The sequence below is a fragment of the Tauraco erythrolophus genome, chromosome 2 (assembly GCF_009769465.1).
Source record: "Tauraco erythrolophus isolate bTauEry1 chromosome 2, bTauEry1.pri, whole genome shotgun sequence".
NCBI lineage: Eukaryota > Metazoa > Chordata > Aves > Musophagiformes > Musophagidae > Tauraco > Tauraco erythrolophus.
In genome coordinates this window covers 129,568,346-129,590,652 of record NC_141466.1, presented here as the reverse complement: position 1 = coordinate 129,590,652, position 22,307 = coordinate 129,568,346, and positions in this window count along the sequence as shown.

Sequence of the window (22,307 nt, the reverse complement as noted above, 5' to 3'; positions counted from 1 at the left end):
CCCAAATCTTAAGCAACTCTGAGAATATAAAGTTCACTTATACCAATGGGCCATATATATCTACATCTCTCGATTCCCTGTCTCTTTAACTGGCACTTTGAACTAGTGAACACCTCTTTAATCTTGCCCCCATTATCATCCTAATAGTACCTCCCGATATTCATAAATGTCTAGCAAGACTTTCAGCTATTTGGTAGGAAGAAGAAATATCCAGCAAATTGAGAAGATTACCACATCACCACATAAATCAGTGACAGGCTGCGTGTTATTACAGTTGATTTTTGTTGACAGTGGCTGTAGGCAGTTGTGTTTCAAATGCCTTTTTTCACTGGGAAATTAAACAAAATTCCATGCAAAATGCAGCCCTCCAGTTCCAAAAACTGTAAATCCAAAATTAGCATTTCATACTTTAAAAGGTAGCACAGCACAATTTTCCATTGAAAGGTCTGTACAGGTTGTCACAAATGGGTGCTTCACACATGACACTAATGCTACTGATGCCTTTTAAGAAAGCCACCTTTCTCTGATATATTTTCTTCTCCTAATAATCTGCATACACTATAGTTCATCCCTATAGAAAAGAAGGAGAGCTCACTTACTTATCTCTCATAGGGAGCATTATGCTTTCAGCAATTCAGCACAGATAGGCCGGATGGGAGGGGGGTGTGGCGTTGACGAATCCTCCGTGATAAGAGGGAACGAAATGTGGCCAGCGAAAGGTTAATCTTCCCTCTCCGAGTCCTCCTTCCAGTCTCAGCATAACCCTGGAGAGCAAGAAAACATGAGACTTAGGAAGTGAAAAGACACACCGGCACAAAACACTGTTCCTACTGGGTCGTTGTAACAACATTATACCACGGCCGCGCGTGACCCTCATTAACAAAAGCCGTTGCTAAAGCCAGGAAAGCAGCTTGGGTGATACCAGAGGGACCAGAACTTGCGAAGGAGTTCTGCTTCCAGCAGCTGTGATCTGCCATTTTTGGCTCCGATATTGCCCGGGCTAAGCCAATTTTTTTAGGGACTCTGGTGTCAGCAAGTCACCCAAGCAGCAAGTAGTGAGATGGAGTGCTTCCACGTCTCTCGACAGGTCTCTGACATCGCCTCCATCTTGGATGCTAGCTTGGAGACACACACCACAAGAAGTTTACAATTTTGGCTACACAGAACGCCAGTGTATTGAGGCAAAGAACTGCGATCTCTTACTCCTGGGCACGGAGACAGACGTGTAACGTGGTTTGTCAGCCAGAAGATGTTATGTGAATCTTCACACAAATACTTTGCTGGCAGCTAACTGGCTTTCTGGCCACAGAGAGTCAAACGTCCTCTGGTCAGAACTACTGGCCTGAAAACCATAATGCCAGCCAATATCTGTTCATTTTTCTCCCGTGTTCCAGGGCAGAGGTGTAAGGCCATGGGGACGATGGCTCATGTGAATGATCGCCCTTTCTCCCAGTTCTGTCCTCAGAGGGGAGCTAAGGATGGAGAGAGAGTCCACCTGGTGATCTCTGAGCTGGGTAATCCCACTGCTAGTAAGCGAGAGGAAATGTATTCCTAGTAGCCAGTGATGATAAAACGAAGTATTTCAGTCAGTATTGAAACGGCTTCATCTGACTTTATCACCAGGCATTTTAAAAAGCTGCCTCTCTCTCATTTGCTCATGGCTGGGTCAAGGTTTAGCTTTTACAGCATGTGCCAAACATTTTCCTGGTGTAACTTTGCTGACAGAACCAGACAAGATGTCCATGAGAGCCTGGCCCAAACCATCCATGATGGGGCAAGGTATGTCACCCATACAAAAAGCTCTTGACGTTCCACTAATGGTTAGATTTGTACCTGATTACAGGCAAAAATTAAATGAATTGAGTCAAATAATCTAAGTGAGGTACAGGTTGCTTACAGTTGCCCTCCTGGGGAGAAAGGACCTCGCCAAGAGGGTGGAAAATGGCAGCACGAGAGAAAACAGTGAATATGATGGAGCAATCCTGTGTTGTCTGTTGAGGAGAGGTTGGAAACAGGCCTAAGTTTTGCTGTTGAGTAAGCTGCAGCCTATTTGGAGTGACTGAATGATTTAAGGTAGCACTCGCTCAACACTGGAAATATTATGCTCAAGATTCATACAGATTATATAAAAAGCATTATACCAGGAATACATCTTCTTCTAACTCTATGTGCACATTTAATATCTTAATATCTGATTCCCAATGAATATTTTCTGCTAATTTTCCAAAACACATGAGAGATGACCTCCCATTTCTGCTTGGCACCAGCTCCTTGGGGAAAACCACGCAGTGAGACACAGACCAAACTGGCAGTGTGAAAGAGTATGGTCCGCAGGGAAACACCAATTTCCCAACAAAAAAAATGCCCAACACAAACATAAAGCAGCAGAAACAAAAGCAGGTTTTAAGTATAAAGCTGCCTGTTCTGATGAAGATGGGAAACCAAAGCGCATGAGCACTGGCGTGAAAGGGCTGAGATGCGGAACACATTATTGCCCGGAATAACACTTGAAATGCTGCACAAAGATGTCTGATGAGGACTGCAATTGCAGGCAGAAAGGTGGCTCAGTTTGTAGACACAGACAGGTATTTTTTGTCACATGAAAGCCTGAGAAGCGTGGCATCTACCTGTGCCTTCAAAGACAAGACAGGTTGCTCAGTCCATGCTACAGGACTCCTCCAGGTCCACGCTCATGCAGGGAGGACCAGAAAGGCTGACTGACAGGAGGGAGAGTTTGGGGCACCTGTGCACCCTCACCCTGAACTACAGAAAGGCATCGCAAGTTCCACGGGCTTACGAAGGAGATGCGAGGGCTCTGCTTGAGGAGGAGCCCAGCAGCAAAGCCCAGCCACAGCAAAGCTGCTGTTGTGCCAAGGCATCCCGCTGCATCAAACGGCCTCGCAAAACAATGTCAGCGAACTCACACAACAAACATGTCCACAGCCGAAATGATTTTTAAACAGAGAGGATGAGACAATCGGTGTGGTGGCAGTGGGAGCATGTGAAGGAAAGAAGAGCGGGAAGCCTGGCCAGTGGTCGTGGCAGAGCAGGTCGCTCCAAAGAGCCTGTGCGGCTTTGGAAACAGAAAGTCTTCTCCTACTGTTTCCTGACATACAATTCTTAAATCTTTTGTTTCTCCAAAACTTCTGGTTTTGGCATCCCTGCAGACATTGTGTAAAGGGGAGAGTCACTGGATGTGTTCTTTCAGGAATGCAAAGGGTGCAAGCAGCCCCTCTGTTCGTCTGGTGTCATCTTCTGCACAGCCCAGGTGAGAAATTACTCAACAGTAACTTCTGTACCGAACCCAAAGAAGACGCGATGAAATCACAGTGCTATTTCACAGAGACATCTGGCTTTGACTGAAGGATCGCACTCAGCATTGGATCATAAGCCCGGGAATGTCATAAGAACAAGTCAATTATTCCACAAATGAAGGGAAATACTTTACAAATTTTAGCCGAACTAAGTAAAGAAGAGAAATAAATCTGTAAACCATCAAATGATGTGTCTGTTATCATTATTATCATGCAAGAAATATAATGTTAGTTGAGCAACATAATTCTTTTTGTGTTTTGGGATTTCCTACTTTGCATCTTTTTGCCTACAGATCTAGATCTCCAGAGCAGATAATTTTTTTTTCCCTGGTGCATGTATAATGCTTTTTTGACAGGATATTTTTCCTTTCAAACTATTGTTCATGTGGTTGTATTTAGGAAAGCGCAGTTCAAATACTGTTCTTCACTTGTTCTTACAAGTTGGGAGTAATACCGGAATCGTTCACATGGCAAGAGCCGTGCTCATGACAGGAGTCTTGAAACAACGTCAGCTGGCCATTGCTCACAAGGTTCAAGCGCTGCAGTCTATCCTGACTCCAGGCTCATTGGTATTAGCACGGAAAGCTGGATTTAAGTGCTGGCCATATCACAGAGGTATGCAGGCTTAATGCACTGTCTTGAGTCCAGGTGCCCAGAAAACTCTTCAGGAAAAAAAAAATTTATAAAATATTGTAAGGGATATGAGAATGGGAGCTGAAATTTAGTATTTTCCAACTGCTCTCACCCTTCCTCCTGGGACTGCCATTGATCTTTGATCACTTTGCTCATTTACAAATGCTGTCATCTCACCATTCTCCTCCTGCTCCATATCATTAATACAAATCTGGAAACAATGCTTTCTCACTGTTAAAACATTGCAACATCCCACTATTTGTTTCCTCTTCTAAAATGGCTCATTCATTATAACCCATATCCCCCAAAGAATTTTATCACTTGAAACCTGTTTGCAGTGAATCTAAAGTAGCTGGAAAATCATCTTCTCAGAAATTCCTGCGTACACTGGAGCTGACTTCTCCTGGAAGCCCAATAAAGTGCCGAGTCCCTCTGCAGGCAATATCCATTTTTTCTTCTTTCTGATACAGTCTCCAGCAGGTAACCCCCACAGCTGTGCACAATCCATTTTTTTTTTTTTGCTGCTGACATTCACTGCTCAGCTACGTTAGCTCTTGTACCCACTTCATCCCGGAGAGTTGCTATAATTGCCTCCTTGCTTTGTCGTTCCCACCACCTCCGTGCTTATCGCAGAGGTCAGCTTTTTTTTTTCCTCTCTCCTATAAGCAACTCGTTATTTGCTGCTTTCTCCTGCAAGGGCCAGGCTGCTGCTCCCGTGCCCCGTTGCAGTTTTCATGGTGTTTGTGCAGCTCATTGGAGTATTTCCTCCAAAAAGGACATCTCTACCTCTCAGCATCTGAATGTAGTATCTTACTTTGTTTCCCAGGGTCCCCAGCAGCAGAGAGTTTGGATGAACGCTGGCCTGTGACACGGAATATCACCAAATACATTTACCTGCAGTTTGAGAGCGGCGTGAGCAGGGATTTTCCCAAAAGAACTGGGCAGCCATTAGAGCTGTGAGGTTTTTGTAATAAACTAAATAGACGTAACACGCTCACTGCTTTTTACTTCAGGAAGGTTATGCAATCTCGTAGTGTTAAAACACAGTAAAGGTGAGGCTCGGGACCCAAATCGCCTAACCGCTGCTGGAGAAGAAGAAATGCTGAATATAAAACAAAACACCACGGAAAATATCCTATGGCTGCTAACGGGGAAGGTAGCTATGGATATGCAATATTTACCATCGGGGAAGCTCGGACCAGGTCTTCCCTTTGAATTATTCACAGTCAAGAAGAAACCCCAATGTCAGTAGACGCACAGGTGAAAATTCAAAGCACAGGAAAGGGCAACCACCCTCACTGTTTTACAAGTCACAGAATTATCTAAATACCATTGGAGATGGCTTTTTTTAAACGCAGATGATCAAACTCTGGGCTAACCTACAGAATTGAGGAAGACTTATTCTTGGGCTGTATCATATTTTGAAATAACAGCAGATTCTGGACTACTGAGACATGGGTAACCAGGGCTGGAAAGTGCAGGCAGAATCGAGCTTACGGAAATCAGCCTCGAAGCGTTTGCTCACAAATCGTCACCAAAGCACTGCGAGAGGAGTGCAGACAGGGCAACTTTTGCAGAGATACTAATGACACTCTTACTTCCAGGGGCTTTCAGTGGATATTATGGACCTGTTTCCCCATTTGAAAACGTGCCTCTTCATGTAAAACAAGAGATCTTCGCGTTTCTAAATAACACATCCACTCGTGAAATATCTCCTTTGCTTAGGTAAACTAGCCAGGGGTGATGCTCTCTGGAAGTATAGGGGTTTTCTGGAAATACAGGGGTTTCCAAGCTTTTCAACCTATGTCAGTGCAATGGAGTTGAGCTTCCTAATCAATTATAATTCATTATAACATTAACAACAACACTGACCATGCACTATCATACATGAAAACCCAATTCTTTGCTGTTGCTCGATGCTAGTGGGAAGCTCACACAGGCTGAGTGGTCGCACACCCAGCGCACCAGGACAAAGCAGTTTGGCTTCATCCTGAGGCCACCAGTCCAGCAGGAGATGTAGGGTCTATGTCCCACGTCTGCTGCCAGCCAGCCCATCAAACCTGAGTCAATTTTTTTTTCCCCTCCCACAGTCATCTATTTAAATCTGAATTTCTGTGAGACAGCAAATGTTTTTTTTCAGCGAAGTGTGCACAGTTTCTGCCACAATGGGACTCATGTCTCAGCTGGGATCTTAAGGTACTGCAGTAAGAAATCAAGCAGAAATAGCTGCCAGGTGAGAAGAAGGATCTCTTCGCTTCAGCAGAAATCTTCTGATTTCATAGGTAGCTTTTTCTAATTCAAGAGACCAAAATATGTTTGGCTACCATCTAAGTCTGAGCATTTCCCTTGCAATCTTCCTTTCTTAAATGAGTGAAAAGGCAGCCTGCACTGTCATGATGGGGAATCTGGGTTTTGCAAAAGACACTATTTCTTTGCCCAAGAGAGTAAGTTGGGGGCCATCTTTTCATAAAGGTCCATGAGCATGCCAGCTGCCTCTCACTTCTCATTTTGCTTTTAAAAAACAAACCGTAGACCATGCAATGCCACACAACATGAATGCGCAGTGTCCTGAGCCCAGCGGGACCTCAACCACTGCCATTTGAGTAGCAGATAGACACCAAAAAAACCCTGAAGATCTACCGGGGCGTGTGGTGGACGCTCCGCATCTGACACCTGCAATATGGGGCCCAGGGGAAAGCCCCGTGGCCAGCTTGAAAGCACGGCCAGCAGCCCCAGCAGCACGTCTGCTGCTGCTTTGTGTTCCCGCTCATCTCCAGCATGGAGGGGACGTTCAGGGCCAGCTCTCAGGGCCAAAACACTCCGAGCATAAAACATCTCCTTGCATGGGTCCCATAGGGCAACTTGTACCAACGCAGCGTGGGCTGCCCCAGAGCCGGTGGCAGCAGGGATGTGACAGGGGATGCAGCTCGTTGCTTCTTGCAGGCCAAGCCACCAGCCGCAGGCCCAGGGCGAGGAGCGCAGCTCACCGAGCTGCTGCCTGTGCCTGGGGACAGCTGAGCCCCAGCCTGGCCATGATGCTTCCACTGGAGCTCCTTCCTCCTGTGCTCACATCGCCCGCATTCGGGGGTTCCACCACTGCACTTAGCACATTTGCAAGGCTCCATCATGGCTAAATTACTGTTTTACATTTCACATGAGTGGACAGGAGGAAGCTCCACTTCTCCCCCATGTGCTTATTACTTTATACCTGTTTCTGCCTGTGAAACGTGTTGGTATTGCTTAACGTGCTGTCCCCTGCGGATGTGAGCAGGGTGTGTGTTCAACTTCTCATCTGAAATATTTGCATGAGCTGGCTGGTTTCCTCTCTGCCCCGCTGGGAGAGGAGTATCTTTCTCTCACTTCTCTATTTTGTTGTGATCTATAGAAGTAAGTTCAAAAGGGCAGAAACGAGGGTCTGACATCCTGACGCTTTGACTCACCCTCGTGAAAAGTTATTGGTGTCAGTACAGCTACAGTTGCTCACTTCCCCTCCAGCCTCTTTAATTTCTGTTCCTTTGCCACGCTCGACGATAAACAGTAATGAGCTCACAGTCACAGGAAAACACATACACACCCATACATAGATACACAACACACAGAGGCAATTTATCGGTCAACTTCTGGAACAAAATTTGATATCTGCTCTGAAGATATGTGTAGGCTATGGCCTTCAGCCTTACTGGCTTCTGAAAAACTAGCCGTGATAGATATCGCAATAGCTTTTACCAGATTAACATAAAACTTTGGTGCTGAAGAGCTTTTTCTTCCTCTTTTTGTGCCAAGGACCGTGGTTTGCACTCTACATTTGTCAGCCCAATAAAAGTTGTGTTATGCGTGGTACCTTAAATTCCCCGTTCTCTGGCGCAGAGCAATCTGTCTCTGTGTATCGCACTCCCAGTCGTCACGTCTGAGTACCTATAAAGAGATTGCCAAGTAAAATGTTGTGAACGCTGCTCGCCGTTCTCACTCACTAAAACTTTGTTGGATTTGCCTAGTTTTACACCTATTATAGCTCAAAGCCTGTTTTCCTCTCCCCTGCAGGGTTGTGGAAGCAGCAAAAGTAGCGGAGAAGGAAAATCTTTAGACCAGCTCACTACTTCCTCCCTTTAAGCTGCTGAACAGAACTATTAAGGTCTCAAAGTTTTACTTTTCTGTTGTTTTTGTGTTTTTTTTTTATCACTGGCTACTGGCTACTCAAAACGCCTCATCTGTATCAGCAGCTTTAGTCACACCGATAAAGCAGATTTTTTTTTTTTAGTCACACTGATAAAGCAGATTTCCAGGCAAGATACTCGGCGTGAACCTACTGTATGGTTTTCTTCTAACACCACGAGTACAGAAAATTTTAATCTAACAATTGACTTCATTGTCTCGTTTGAGTTTTCTTTTTCCCCAATGGCAGGAGGGAAAAAAAAAAAGAGAGAAAAGAAAAAAGAAACACAATTTTTATTGCATGGAAAACGCCTGAGGGGAATGAACTAAATTCAGCACTAACTTGCAAAGGCAGATTTTAAAGTTGCAAAATCAGAATATAATTTGGCCCCGTATTTTGTTGCAGTGTTTGGCTCAGTGAAAAAAACGGGACATGTTTTTTCCTGCCTGAGAATTATTGTTAAAATGAAAAATGAGTTTTCACAGACAGAAAAGTATCATTGCTGCAAGCAAGCATGAACAATGCTAAATCTCGGTCATGCGTAAAACCCAAGAAGTGGCCAAAAAGCACTTTTCTGAGAAGGCTGGCGATCCCCGTTTGGAAAGTTGTGTGATACCCCACGCCAGCTCACTTTACCAGCGCCGCCTGTGGAAATTGCTCTCCTTGAAATAACATCTACCTAATTTGTAGCGGTTAATAACTAACGGCGTATAATTTTAAATCCCAGCAACACTTTGCTAGCTCCTGCTTTTAATTAAACCTGGCTCGTAACGATGTGGGAAGCAGTGATTTGACAGGCGCAAGGCTGGAGCCGCAGCCCGTGATGAGCGGGGGCCGGCAGCGGCGGCGTTATCCCGTGTGTGCTGGCACGGGCGCGCCTGGCAGGACCCCCATCCTCTTCTCCTAAGTACGCATATTAATTCAGAGTCCTGTCAATCAGGGCTCATTACTATGGTAATGGTGGGCCTAAACTAATCAAGAGCCGCTCACCCCTCTCTGCAAGTATGGGTGAAGAAGCCCGTGGTCAGAATCCAGCTGCGCAGCTGCTCTGGACCAAGGGAGCAGGAAAGGCATGTGATAGGAAGTTAACAAGGTATTAAAAATGCATGTTAATTAATGAGGTTTTTAAAATTACAGCTTTTTTTGCACCATAACAGGTACTCTAGCGGCAGGGGGGCTGGTAACAGGCGGTGGGCAGGTACCACCTCCTCACCACCTGGCATGACCATTACTTTGGCCTTTGCAATCCCTACACATCCTCCATCAAGGCTGGGAAATTAAAAGTCCCACAGGTTACAACACATCCTGAATATATCGTGTATCTGCAGCTTGGACGCCAATCAGGCAAAAAAGCAGAGATTTTCACGGGCCTAAAGGAGACCTGGGCACCTTACTACCATTTGAGCCTCCGCGTAGGAATATCTAGAGCAGTTTTGACCGAAGGTCTGTGGCCATCGAACCTCCGTCTCGCAGGAGGCGGCTGAGTTTCGGCGTGCACAGTCTCGAGGCTATTCTCTATCTGCTTCTGGATTTGTTTCGCAGTTGCAGTATGTCTCTCTCCATGTGCCATTAAGAGCTCAATTCTTTTATTCGTGCCCCCCCTCGCCTTTTTAAAACATCATGTTTATGCAAGTGGACAGGAAGCTCTCATATCTGGGTCACACGTTTGCTGGAGGTCATTGAAAGGCTACAAAATGGAGCATGCCTAATTCTGCTATTTCAGAAGTTTTCTCGCACGTACTCAAGACAATTATGCCTATTAAATGAGTTCATTAAATTGCAGAAATCCTTTGAAATTCTGATATACCAAAAAATATGCTGAACTCCTTCTATTTCTTCTAACACCTCCTACAAATGCTCTAATCCGAGGAGGTGCTGGGCACTGGAGCTTGGCTGCCTGTGACAGTGGCCAACGTACTACGCGTGTCCTGTCTCCGTTGCAAGCTGAATAAACTAAGTAAATAAAACAGAGCACCGAGGTCCGTTAAGTGACCTTTTGCAGTGTCACTGTCATTGGCCCAAGTGCCACTGTACTGAGAATAATGTAGAGACACAGGATAAATGTCACCACTGCTATTTAAGAGCTGTGGGGTTTGCAACAGGATGGGACACGGGAGACATTTCCAGGACTGAGATTTGGCTCAGTGCTGAGCTGTGAACTTCAGGGACACAGGAGGAAAGCAAAGACAGGCTCTGTGTGCCCTCGTCCTCTGCGCTGCTCTGGGGCTGCTGGGTGGGACATCCTGGTCTCTGCCCTCCTGAAGGAGCGTAACGGCTGTAGAAGGACATTTCTTAGGCTAAGTCACAGAAAGAGAAAGAGGGCACAACTGAGCCATGGAGCACAGGTGGAACCATCCTATTGAGAATTGGCTTTTCCCACAAAGAAATGTCCTGATGTTCAAAGGTGCTGAGCATCAGTAACTGCCTCGTAAGTAAACAGGAGCTGCAGGTGCCCAGTCGTTGCAGTTACATCTCACAAATGCTTAGGTGCCTCACACCAACCACGTATGAACACTTCCTTGTAAGGAGTACTACAATACATGCAAAACAAAGTTAATAGTTTATTGTTGCAATGGTGATATTGGGCAAAGATGATGTCATGGGATTGATTTGGCATCAAAAAGTTCTGGGAATCTACAAAAACCTCTAACGTATTGCTTAGGTAGCTGTCCTGGTTTCGGCTGGGATGGAGCTAATTTTCTTCTTGGTAGCTGGTATAGCGCTATGTTTTATGTTTTAGGATTTAGTGTGAGAACAATACTGATGCTACGCTGATGTTTATAGTTGTTGCTAAGCAGTCAAGGACTTTCAGCTTCCCATGCTCTGCCAGGTGCACAAGAAGATGGGAGGGAGCACAGCCAGGAGAGCTGACCCAAACTGACCAAAGGGATAGTCCACATGTTATATATTCCACACAACATCATGCTCAGTATATAAACTGGGGGGGTTGGCCAGTGGCAGCATGATCGCTGCTCAGGAACAGGCTGGGTATCGGTCAGTGGATGGTGAACAGTTGTACAGTACATCACTTGTTTTGTATATTCTTTCATTATCATTGTTATTATTATTATCCTCCTCTTTTTTTTTCCCCTGTCCTATTAAACTGCCTTTATCTCAACCTACGAGGTTGTTTTTTCCCAATTCTCCTCCCCATCCCACCACGGGGATGAGCGAGTGAGCAGCTGCGTGGTGCTTAGCTTCGGCTGGGGTTAAACCATGACAGCAGCACGTCTCCGAGCCGCACAGTCACTTCTGGAGAACTCTGTATATCCAGTGTAGCAATTTGGAAATTAAAACGTACACAAGATGATAGCTCATTAAGAAGTGTTTCTTTTCAGTGGATAAGAGAGCATTTATCATAGTTGGCCCACACCAACAATCAGCTTTGGACAGAAGCCACCTTTACTAATGAATGGGAGGGAACAGTTTTTAATCTCTCCAAGATCTCTTATCAAGTGATTTTGGATGATGTACGGTAGGTTTTATTCTCCAAGAATTACGATACTCCTCAAGTGCCAGCCGAGACCCAATATGGTTTTTTGTATGGCTTTGTCTCCTGACACTAAGTCATTTCGTCTTGACACCGTAGCAGTTTCCCTGCAGACTCACTGCTATTGTCTCACATTATCCTTGTCTCCTGGGACTTGCATTGTCCTGCCTTCCCTGTGAGCACACTAACTCAAATTTAAACAAACAGGAGGCGGAGGGAAGGAGTAAACCAGCCGATACCTTTGATTAATTTTAGCCACAATATATTAAACGAGATGGTTTGCAACTCTGCACGGCTGATATCGTGAGAATTAACTCACCTAAGTTGATTATATTTACCCTGCGCTCACCCCAGCGTCACGTAAAGCCCTTGAACGCTACCTGCGTACGATGGCAGCCAGAAGGCATTATACTGGCATGGAAGAGAGACAGCCTTTGATCAGGTCCTCGGGAAATACTTCCTCCATCTTCCTGAAGTGTAACTTTAGACCAGGCTCTACCAAGGCCACTTCACTCTTTTGTGCATCCCCTTGAGCTCACTGGTGAATGAGCTGAAATCTGCTCTGTTTCCTTTGCTAGGTGGCACGTGTCAAGGATCCCTACGATCACTTTTATTACTTGCTTTATCTAAAGAGCTCCTTGCAGGAGCCCGGGGTGTCAGTGGTCATGAAAAGAGTGTAGCTGGAATATAACAGTATTTTACACCCTCTGGGTCAATTAACTGCAGCCCATTAGCGGCTCTGTCTTGAGCCTCAGACCTGGATCCTGAGCCATAGCAAAGAGGCATCAGTTCTCCCTTGGAAAGGGGAAAGGCCAGTTTCCTCGTGGGTCTCACCTATGCGCTGGAGAAAGGCAGGAGAAAAGTTGAATAAAGCAATAGGCTTTGCTGCGTCTACTACTCTTTTGAGACTCACTCTTCATGGAAAGCTGCTGGTCTGGTAGCTCTGCCCCACTGTTGTGCCACATGTTTTAAATGACAGCAGTGGCTATTTTAAAGGGCCTGAGCAGTTAGAAGCCAGTAGCAGGTCTCCTACATTCCCTCAAAGAGCTCACATAGCTCCATCAAGGTTCAGTCCAGCTCCTTAAGAAGTCAAGAGAAGTGTCAGGATTGGTGCCACTGGGCCGATCCTTAGTCCTTGGACCCACTCTGCCAGCTTTCTCAGGACCTATTCCTGGTGCTGTTCAGCCACTGAGGATTTGGTCCCAGGCGAAAGCGGAGAACAAGTGGAGAGCAGAAAAATGGAGCATAAAAGAGAAATCAAACCCTTTCTTTCGGTCAGCTGCTATGGATTCGGGATCTGAGCCTGGTATGGAAGGAAGAACCCTACTGATTCTTCAGAAGAAAAATCCCTTCGACTCCTTCACATGGAGCAGAGCGCGTGCTCCGATACATGGATTTCCACATCTTCTCATTATAATTAACTCTAGGAGAATAATGTCACATACAGATGTCAAAAACAAGAAGCAACATGTTAGAAGAGTGCCACTTGGAAATAAAGCCCTGCTTTTATTGGATAGCTGATCTGCTAAAAGCAGTTATTTGAAATATCTGCAGATCGTTGGGATCCGTGAATAATTGCTATCTACACATCTCAAATTCTTTACAGTTTTGCTGTTAGACATAGCTGTGCATGTCTATAAATAGTAGAGCAATGTCGCTCACTGCATAATACAGTCTCTGTGTTTTTACAACTCATCATGAACTTCTATGTAATTTATTTTTTATTGAAGAATTCCAATTAATGGCTTCCTGGTGATTTTAAAGCCTCAAATTATCAGTCTCTGAAAACAAAGCAGAGAACATAATTATCATAAACTGAGAATTTTTCATTTTGAAGCTTATCTGTTTGTGCTAAGTATCTTGTCTGTAAGTAATTAGTGCCTTTATTTTTTTTTCAGTAAAAATAATGACCATTCTATGCTGCACATCCAAATTTTGTTAACTGCTAGATGTACTGTATACATTATATTTGAAAATGCACCACCTTGGACCAGCTTTAAAGTATTTCATCAAATGATAATGGCAACGACAAAATACATCTGTTTGTCAGAATAAATTATGTGACATATTAAAAAAAAGCTATTATATCTTTTTCTCTTCTAAGAGTAAAAGCCTTTCAAAAATATGCCCTTCTTAGTTATTACTATGGCGGCATAGGACGATGGTTAGCTGCTTTTCAGCTATTTATAATTCCCAACTGCTGATCAGAACCAATCAGCCACTCGTCTATACTCACAGAGCACCCTTTACGTGGATATCTCAGGCTTTACTGAGACATCTTTGTATCGTGCTTAGCACGGGCAGGAGCTCAAAGCCAGAAGCAAACCAAACCAAGACTGGAAGCAGCCGAGGTAGGTAACAGGAGAAACCTGCAGCACCCTCCCACAGGCATTCCTTGTAAGGGAGGAATTTAAACCTGATACGCAATACGGTGAAACCCTGCTGCTGGCTGGGACCTGGAGAAGCGGGATGGAAGAGGAGCATGTGTATTTACACTCACTCTAGTGCCGAGAGCAGGAGATTTGGGCTGCTACTACTTCAATGGTGAACAGACTTTTGCACGAGCTTCCCGCACAGTCTCCCTCAGTTGCTCAGTATCCGGCTGTTTTTGCAGGTGGGATGACTTTTCCCAAATCCAGGCAAATCAGTTTATAACCCAGAGTGTGAGGCCTTGTCCCACCTACCATCGTTTCATACCTCCTGCATTAGACTTGCACAATTTCTGCACTGTACAGCCCCCCCAGATACATCAGGAGTCCCCTACAGGAAAAGGCTACAAGTATGGAGGGACATCTCAGTGCAGGTCTCTGGTCCCACATGTGCTCCACACATCCAGAGCATCCTCTAAGCCACAGAGGAGGGTGGGGACCAAGCCCTCAATGTGAACAAGTATGCCATGTACCAGCCATACTCAGTATTACCGCAAGTCTAACGCACACAACCCTGCTTTATTTCCCTGTCTTGTACAGTAAAGCCTTTTCTATTGTGGCTCACAGCAAGAAAAAAAAATCACATAGTCAATAATCCAACATGCATTGCTGCTGGATTAAGCAAGGAGGAATGAATTAGGAAGGCAATGAGGACACTTCCCTACAAGAATATGTTCCTGGTGATCTGTGGACTCTCCTCAAGCGCAAGCTCATTTCCAGGTTGCCCCAGACTGTTAATCAAATAACGCTACCAGCCTAAGATAGGCTGGTCTCTACCAGACACTGTACTCTTCAATGCCTGCAAACTGGTATGAAGAGACTCCCTGCTTTTACTTTTATGAGGGATCCTGCTGATTGCAGTAGAAACTTCCTAAAGAGAGTGAATTTTAACATGAACCTAAGGTAAAATACTAACTCCATAATTTTATACCATAAATAAACATGCCTTAAAAATCTTAAGCTAAATTAGAGTAACATCTCTCATCTGCTCCCCTCCCATCTCACTGGCCAGTTCTTTGCTCTGTGACTCCCGTGCACCATCTCCACTTCTTACATCAGTTGAATGGTGAATGTCCCTTTGACATGTGAAGGGGGTTTAAGGTCCCTTCCCAGCCTGACCACGGCACAGATCAGAGCTGGTGATTGTCCAGCCCCAGCTCACATCTCCTGCATCCTTGAACCAAGATCCCCGGCTTCACTTCTGAGTTCCCTCTCATTTTGGCAGACATCCAGGCCAGCTGTTAAATAATTTTTTTTTTTTTCTCCCTTGTGAGCCCTGATGTTCCCCGACTGGCAAAAGGTAGCAATAATGGTGGTGTTTCTTGGCTTTTATCCTAACTGTGCGATCCACCACGAGCCACCACGCCCCACGTCTCCTAACCACATACGCAGGCTGCAGGATGAAGGAGGGAAGCGCCACAGCTTGTCGTCTGCCTCGCAGTTTCTTTGCTTCCAGGCACTAAGTAAATGTCAGCTTTTTTTACTGCGTTACATACATTGTTAATTTTAAAAAGAAATCCAATATGATTGTTTTTCATGCTAGCTGAGGTGATTCTGAAATTTAATAAAAAGAGGGGAATTTTTCATTAATGGCAACCAGGGTTTAAGCTAACACTAACTTTCTATAGCGGCAAGACAGGAGAACAGATAAAAGGAGGTCATCCTCATCTTGTTACGTTACAACTGTCTTCAGTCACAACTTCAATGGCAAAGAATACAAACGCATCACTACTGCTTTACTGAATTAATGTAAAAAACCTGGCACAACACATTGTATCCAAAGCATCTACAAACGCTTCAGGGACACGGACTCCCCAAGTACCTAAAAACATGAGGCCTGATAATATTTTCTCTAAGACAAAAATGCAAGGGCAAGGAAATCATGTGAAATACTTTTTCCTGGTCAGCTGTTTTCATTGCTCCAGATCTGGCACGAAGGGACAAAACAGGAGTTATTAGGGTAGGAACATGGTCAAAGCATCCTACAGACTCAACCCTGCTTTGGTGGCAGCCCATCCTAAAGGCAATCTCTTCTCCAGTGGGTACCCAACTGTGTTAGAGCAGAGCAGGGAGGTGCATCACTCGTGGAGAAATTACTATACTGTAATCTGTAGCATCTCTATATCTAAAGAGTGGATACCAGTATGGACTTTGCTTTCCCTGACTACAGCTCTGTGGTCTGCCACCACCACATTAAGGATGAAAACTAAGGGGAAGAATGTGAAAAAAATATTTTGCTTCCAAAGTGTATTTTCTTTATGGCTGTTATTGGGAAAAAAAAATCTACATTAAAACTACGCTGTGCGGTATTTGCTCTTTCGACTTTGTTGCTGTAGAAGGGCTCCCCAGGTCTCACCCATATCCGAGGCCAAAGTAAGTAAAGTCCTTCCTCTCCCCAAACTCTTCCATTACTAAATCAGCAGTTTATCATCCCTTCTCCCAAGGCCACCATTCAGTGGCCACCTTACAGCATGTTTCCAGTCAGCAGAAAAATCAGGAAAGTCAGCCAGTGGCCACCCGTGCAGCACGTGGGACTCGAAGGAGTCCCAGTAAGATGTTCATCCGTCTCCCAGCCAGGTCGTCTAGTGATCAAACAAATGCTTTTCCTGTGCCTATTTGTTGGTACATAACCAAATCTGTGCAAAAAGCAAGAACAGTATCGGCTCACTCTGTAATGACGTTACCCCATCAGCACTTGTAGTTCCTTTTACATGTACAGATACATGTAACTGCTCCTGAGGTTGTACAGGGGAGCTGATAGGAAAAGCAGAGAGCAGACAACCCTACAACGTGAACCGCTGAAGAGCCTGCCCAACTCCTACTTCACACATGCTTTTATTTTGGCACCTGCATCTGCCCATCAGCAAGACCTTAGTTTAACTAGAAAAATATGCCTTCTCCCCGCCTTTTGCTTCTGAGCCTGGCCTCTTGACATTCAAAAGCCGAAGAGATCCCAGAATCCACTTCCTCTGAGTAAGAATACAGACTGAAGTTTAGCCTCAGGTTTTGCCTCTGCCAACACCGCACTCTGATATCAGGAAATATCAGAGATTACAGAGAAACTGAGAGCAGCGCTTCTGCCCGAAGAGTGAAAAATATGAATGACTCTTTGCAGACTGGCCCCTTCTTTCTGCAGGCTTGCATTTCTAAGGTAAATTTGTCACATATTTTTCCAACTTGTCACTGCAAGCGAGGAACTTACTGCAGCAGGAAATTCACTGGGTTTTCCCAAATATTCCCTGAACACTCATTGCTTCTCCCCCCAAGCATCATCAGCGCGGTTCAGGGCAGAGCTTCCAGGCTGGCAGACGGTGCTTTGTGCTGGATTGCCCCAGCCGCAGCAGCAGAAATCACTGGAAACTTCCGAGTTGGAAATGGAAATTTGCAGTAATATGTGATAATGAGGAAGACGGCTCTTGTCTCCGCTGCAGAAGCCTGACCTTTTAACAGAGCAAATGTCAGGGAGAGATACACAAATGTGTTTAGACCAATATCAGTTGCTTCTCTACAGGGGGTGCTCATGCAGGCACAGGTACAGCAAGGGATTTGCAGCCGCTGTACGTGTAGAAGGGTCACAGCGTTGCAGGTCACTGTTGGAGAAAGTAGCCCTGGAAATCATACTGCTAGGTGTAAGGGGACAGATCCCTACAACAGAACGCAGACCATGCCTATCCCGGTTTCAGCGTACCTGTGGTGGCATCTCACAACACTGGTTCACACAGAGCAGATAGAGCACTGTCTTTCCACTGGTCTAGTCTTCCTGCTCCATCTGCTTCACCAAAACACTTCAGGTTTCCGGAGGTCTGAAAAAGGATTGAGCTTGCAAACGGGTCTGAGGGAGATGAGTCAAGTTACCGACCTGAGTCAAAAGCCAGAAGGACAGACAGCTTGGGTACAGATGTCAATCTGTTGCTTGGGATTCAAGGCATAGCTTGTGGCCCTTCACCTGCACATCTGGAATATCTGGGTGTCTGCACATACTCTTCTCAAATGTTACTTCAGTTGTTCTTTCAATTAAGGAAGAGCTATCACTATTCGGGGGGGGGGGGGGGGGGGGGGGGGGCGAAATCTGCTTCTTACTCTTCCCACACTAAGAAGGGGACATCTGTCACAGAGCAGACCTATGTGAGTCCAGGTACCACATCCACCTCTCCTCCTCAGTCCAGGGAAGTCTAACAGGACATATTTCTAAAAATTCACGTATTGCACCTAAGAGAGCCCTTAAATTAAATCAGGCTAAATGCCTCCACCTCCTTTTCTTAAGGGGAGCTGCACCTACGTAAAGACCAACACAACTGGTCCCTTAGCACAGAGTCTGTCAGGCCAGTACATTCAAACAATACTATCAATAACTTGCTATCACAGACCAGAGGTCACCTTTTGGCACTAACTTTGCTTAATTTCTCACGTACAATTAAAAGGTAGGTGAGTCTGTCTGCTTTAAACTAAATAGGAGGGCGCTCATGGAGTCAGCACCCTTCAGTCCCTTTTGAGCAACGCAAGAACATCGGTGCCCGAACACGAACATTGCAAAAGGTGGGACCCCCAGTACCCCAACACCTGCATGCCTACACCAGAGCTCCTGCAACTGCATTTCCTGCGCCAGGGAGGAGAGCCAATATAGCAGAGAGGTGCATAATTAGCCATTAGCTCTTTGCTTCAGCCTCGCAGCAGAGATGCTCTCCCTGGCAAGAGGCACATGAGAAATCTGCAGAGAGTGCCCCAGACACGGTGTTGGCAAGCGCAGTGGGTAGTGGCGACGGCGCACGGATTACTGGGCAAGAGGCTCAGCTGGTTCATCGGGGCCACGAGGAGCAGCACCTTATGGCTGCACAGGAAAAGTCCAAGAAGTCAGCAAAGTATAATTACAAATTGTTGTGTTTCACAATTTAGTAATGCTGTTGGGGGGATAGCAGAAGGTAATAAGCGGAATTTTCTAGGAAGCACGTCGAAAATAAAGTACTAAGAAAAGTCACTGAAAATGTCAGGCAAGCCAACAGGGAAAGGTCCAAGGAGCGAGCAAAAGCACAGCATATACTTTTTCATCTATTCAATCTGACCCTGGGCCCGGTGCCACAATCTTTTTAAGGTTAGTGGTGGGAAAGCTGCCTTTTGAATGTTTGCAGAGGCCTATTAACATCCTGCGCTGAGGAACCTTAAACCCCAGGTAGTATTTCAGAGGAAATGGACAGCACAAAACACAGACTGAAAATTAACCACAGCAGACCCCAGGCCTAAATAAGTTCCACTAGCTCTTTCTGAAATCACTTAAAGGCTTTCCTTCCAGTTGGACTCCTGCCCAACCACTTTAATAGGTGCAGCAGGCAGGGGGAAAACAGGGAGCACGGCGGGGAGAACGGAGAGAAAAATAAAAGGGAGAAAGAAACCTATGTGGCTGTGTAATTTAAACATTCTACGCAAAATAATAATAAAATAAAAAACCAACAGTTTAACAAATATTGCAACTGCAGCAGGATCGGGAGGGTAACTTGATGTAATACTCTGCGGATGGCTGCAAACCTCTAATGGAAAGTTGTATAAGTGGCTGAGGCCAAAGTAGGCATTAATTACAATGAAAAATCAGTTTAGTGCAGGCCACAACTAAATTGGAAGCTGGTCCTCTAGGTAAAACAAAGAGAGTGAACAGAAGCTTTAGATTTGATTACATGGCAATACAAGAAAAATGTGCTGTATGTTGTCTATTATTAAAGCTGCTTTTGGGCCTTCTGTGTGCGCCTAAGGGATTTTAATAAAAAATTAGTAATAGCCCTGCTGCCCTGGCTCGCCGCGGCTTTTGGCGCGTTTGCGGGTACGAGGCGAGTTCTGCAGTACAAATTAAGCCACTTTAGACAAGCAACCTTGAAAGCATTATGGGATAGCTAAGTTCAAGCGGCACATTTCTACTTTAAGAGGACACAGGCCCTTGCTGGAGGCCAGCTCTGGGTTTCGAAGCAGCAATACAATTTCATCAGGAAAGAGACTCTGCAACTGGTATTTGTCTTTGATTATTCTTGGCAACACTAGAAATACATATCCAGGTTCATAAACACTATAGAAGTGTATAAAATACTGCAAAAGAGCGAGTTAATGGCAAAAAGTCATCATTAACATGGGAATTTATTTATTTTTTTAACAAATGCTAACTCTATAACTTTCTTTACACTGATGTAATGATATTAATGATGCTGTCTTTCTTGCTAACATCAGCACTAGATCCTTGGCGTGGCTTGATGCAACTAAACCAGGAAAGTTCACCTGGATTAATTTAAAAATACAAAAAACCCAACACCCCCCGCCAAGTTTATAAAGCTAACTTCTTCAATGCCTTTACTAGAGGTATTTAGTTTGAAGTAAAATCAATTATGTTCTTTATACTCCAGGATCCAATTCTGCCATGAAGTCCCTGGCTACAACTTCCTGTAAACTAAAGACAAAATTTGGTGTATGCAGGATTTTCTAAAATCCATGGGAATAAGGGTGAAAGGAAAAAAAATCTCTTAGGGCTAAAGAGACAAGGAAACATCTAGGAGGAGATCACAAACAGCTTTGTCTCTCCTTGGTGGTGGGCTGCTGCCATCAGCTGCTCCAGGGGGTCCCCATCCCTCCAGCACTTCATGTTGGGCTTGTGGGGTTGTAGAGCTCCTGGAAGGGTGAATATTCCAAGGTTTTTAGGTCACACACATTGGTCATGTCCTAGAAACACTGCCCAGCCTCAAAACCCTGCCTGGGTAGGGGTGCACAGTTCATCTGTACTCCTGTGTTGCCAATGTTTGCTACTTTACTACGAGTTGCATCGGGTTTCTGTGATCTGCACTAAAGAGTCTCCTCCCGGGTTACTCTGCTGTCCCCCCTGTCCAAGCCCATGTTCGCTGCTCTTTTTCCTTGCAAAGCACAGTATGGAGAAAGCATCCAATTTCCTTTAGAAAGGTACCAAGCAAGGGCAGGAATTGGGCTTCAAAAATCCTTTCATCCCAGTCACATGCGGCTGCATGCACGGATTCATGTCACCATGTGCCATGCAGTCCCTGCTTGTACCGACACCGTTCTTTCTAGCTGTGCATCACGTGTTTTGCAGTGACAGCCTTGCCTGACACAAGAACAGACTATCCCAATTTACTGTTTCAATGACCAGCAGAGTTATTTTATAGTACGTAACTCATGCAGACCCTGATTACTTCTTAAAAAAAAAAAAGCTGTGACATGAACACCAAGCTCAGAGTAGGGTGTTTTCATAAAAAAATAGGCATAACAAAAAAAAACCCACAAAGCTTTGAAAACCTGTAAGTTCCTCCAGAGCAGAGGAGCACTGGGGGGTAGGTGGTTTGTTCTCATTGTGCACAGACTGTCCCTGTTGTAGCCCGTGCCTCATCTTAGTGAGAGGATGAGGAGGAGCAGGAGGAATTTCCCCAGGAAAACCCACCGGGACTCAGTGCAGCCCAGTTGGCCTCACACACCCCAGTGCTGAGGCTGCACACCAGCAAGCAAAAAAGAAACCCAAAAAACCAAAGTGCCATGTCTAACATTTCCCAGCAGCTTTCCTGAGCCGACTGCGAAGCCTTTTAATCCAGTACAAGCAACAGGCTCACTCCGTGACGGTTTGCAATGGCAGCAGCCAGCACCAGACACCAGCCTACCAGATAAACTCCGTGGCTGGCAAGAGAGGAACTGGGGCACCTCTGCCAGCGGGCATTGGTGGCGAATAGCCCCATGTAGCTGGAGCACTAAAAAAAAATAATCCTAAAACCAAACAGTCCTCGTTACACATAACATATATGCTTATGTATACACACACACATTTTGCAACATATCTGAGTTTGAAACGTGTTAGTACGCCAATGCTTGCAGAATCCCTGGAAGGTTCATACATGTCCCTTCTCTTTCTTTCCAAACCTGTTTACATTTCCTAATGAAAAGGCACAGCCTTCGAGGCCGCCTGGCACCACATCTGCTCAACGAGTGCAGAAGTGGTCTCCAGAATCAAGTCTCTTTCTCCGGTATCTCTTATGCTGAGATCTGTGGAAAAAAAACAATGTGGGGGGAAAAAAAAAAAATAGAATAAGGAAAAAAAACCCCAAAAACTTTTGTCTGTGGATTCAAAAGAGCCCTCTTTATGCCAGATTCATCTACATTAAATTGGTCGTGACCTTCCAGGTGTCTTTAAGGTTGAAGTGTTTGCTGGACCATTTAAAGCTCCTCTCGCGGGCTCCTGCGACCCTCCTGACACGGAGAGCCGGGCTTTTAAGAGTGTAGCCACCTTGTCAATGCTCAGAGGTCACTAATAGCCTGCC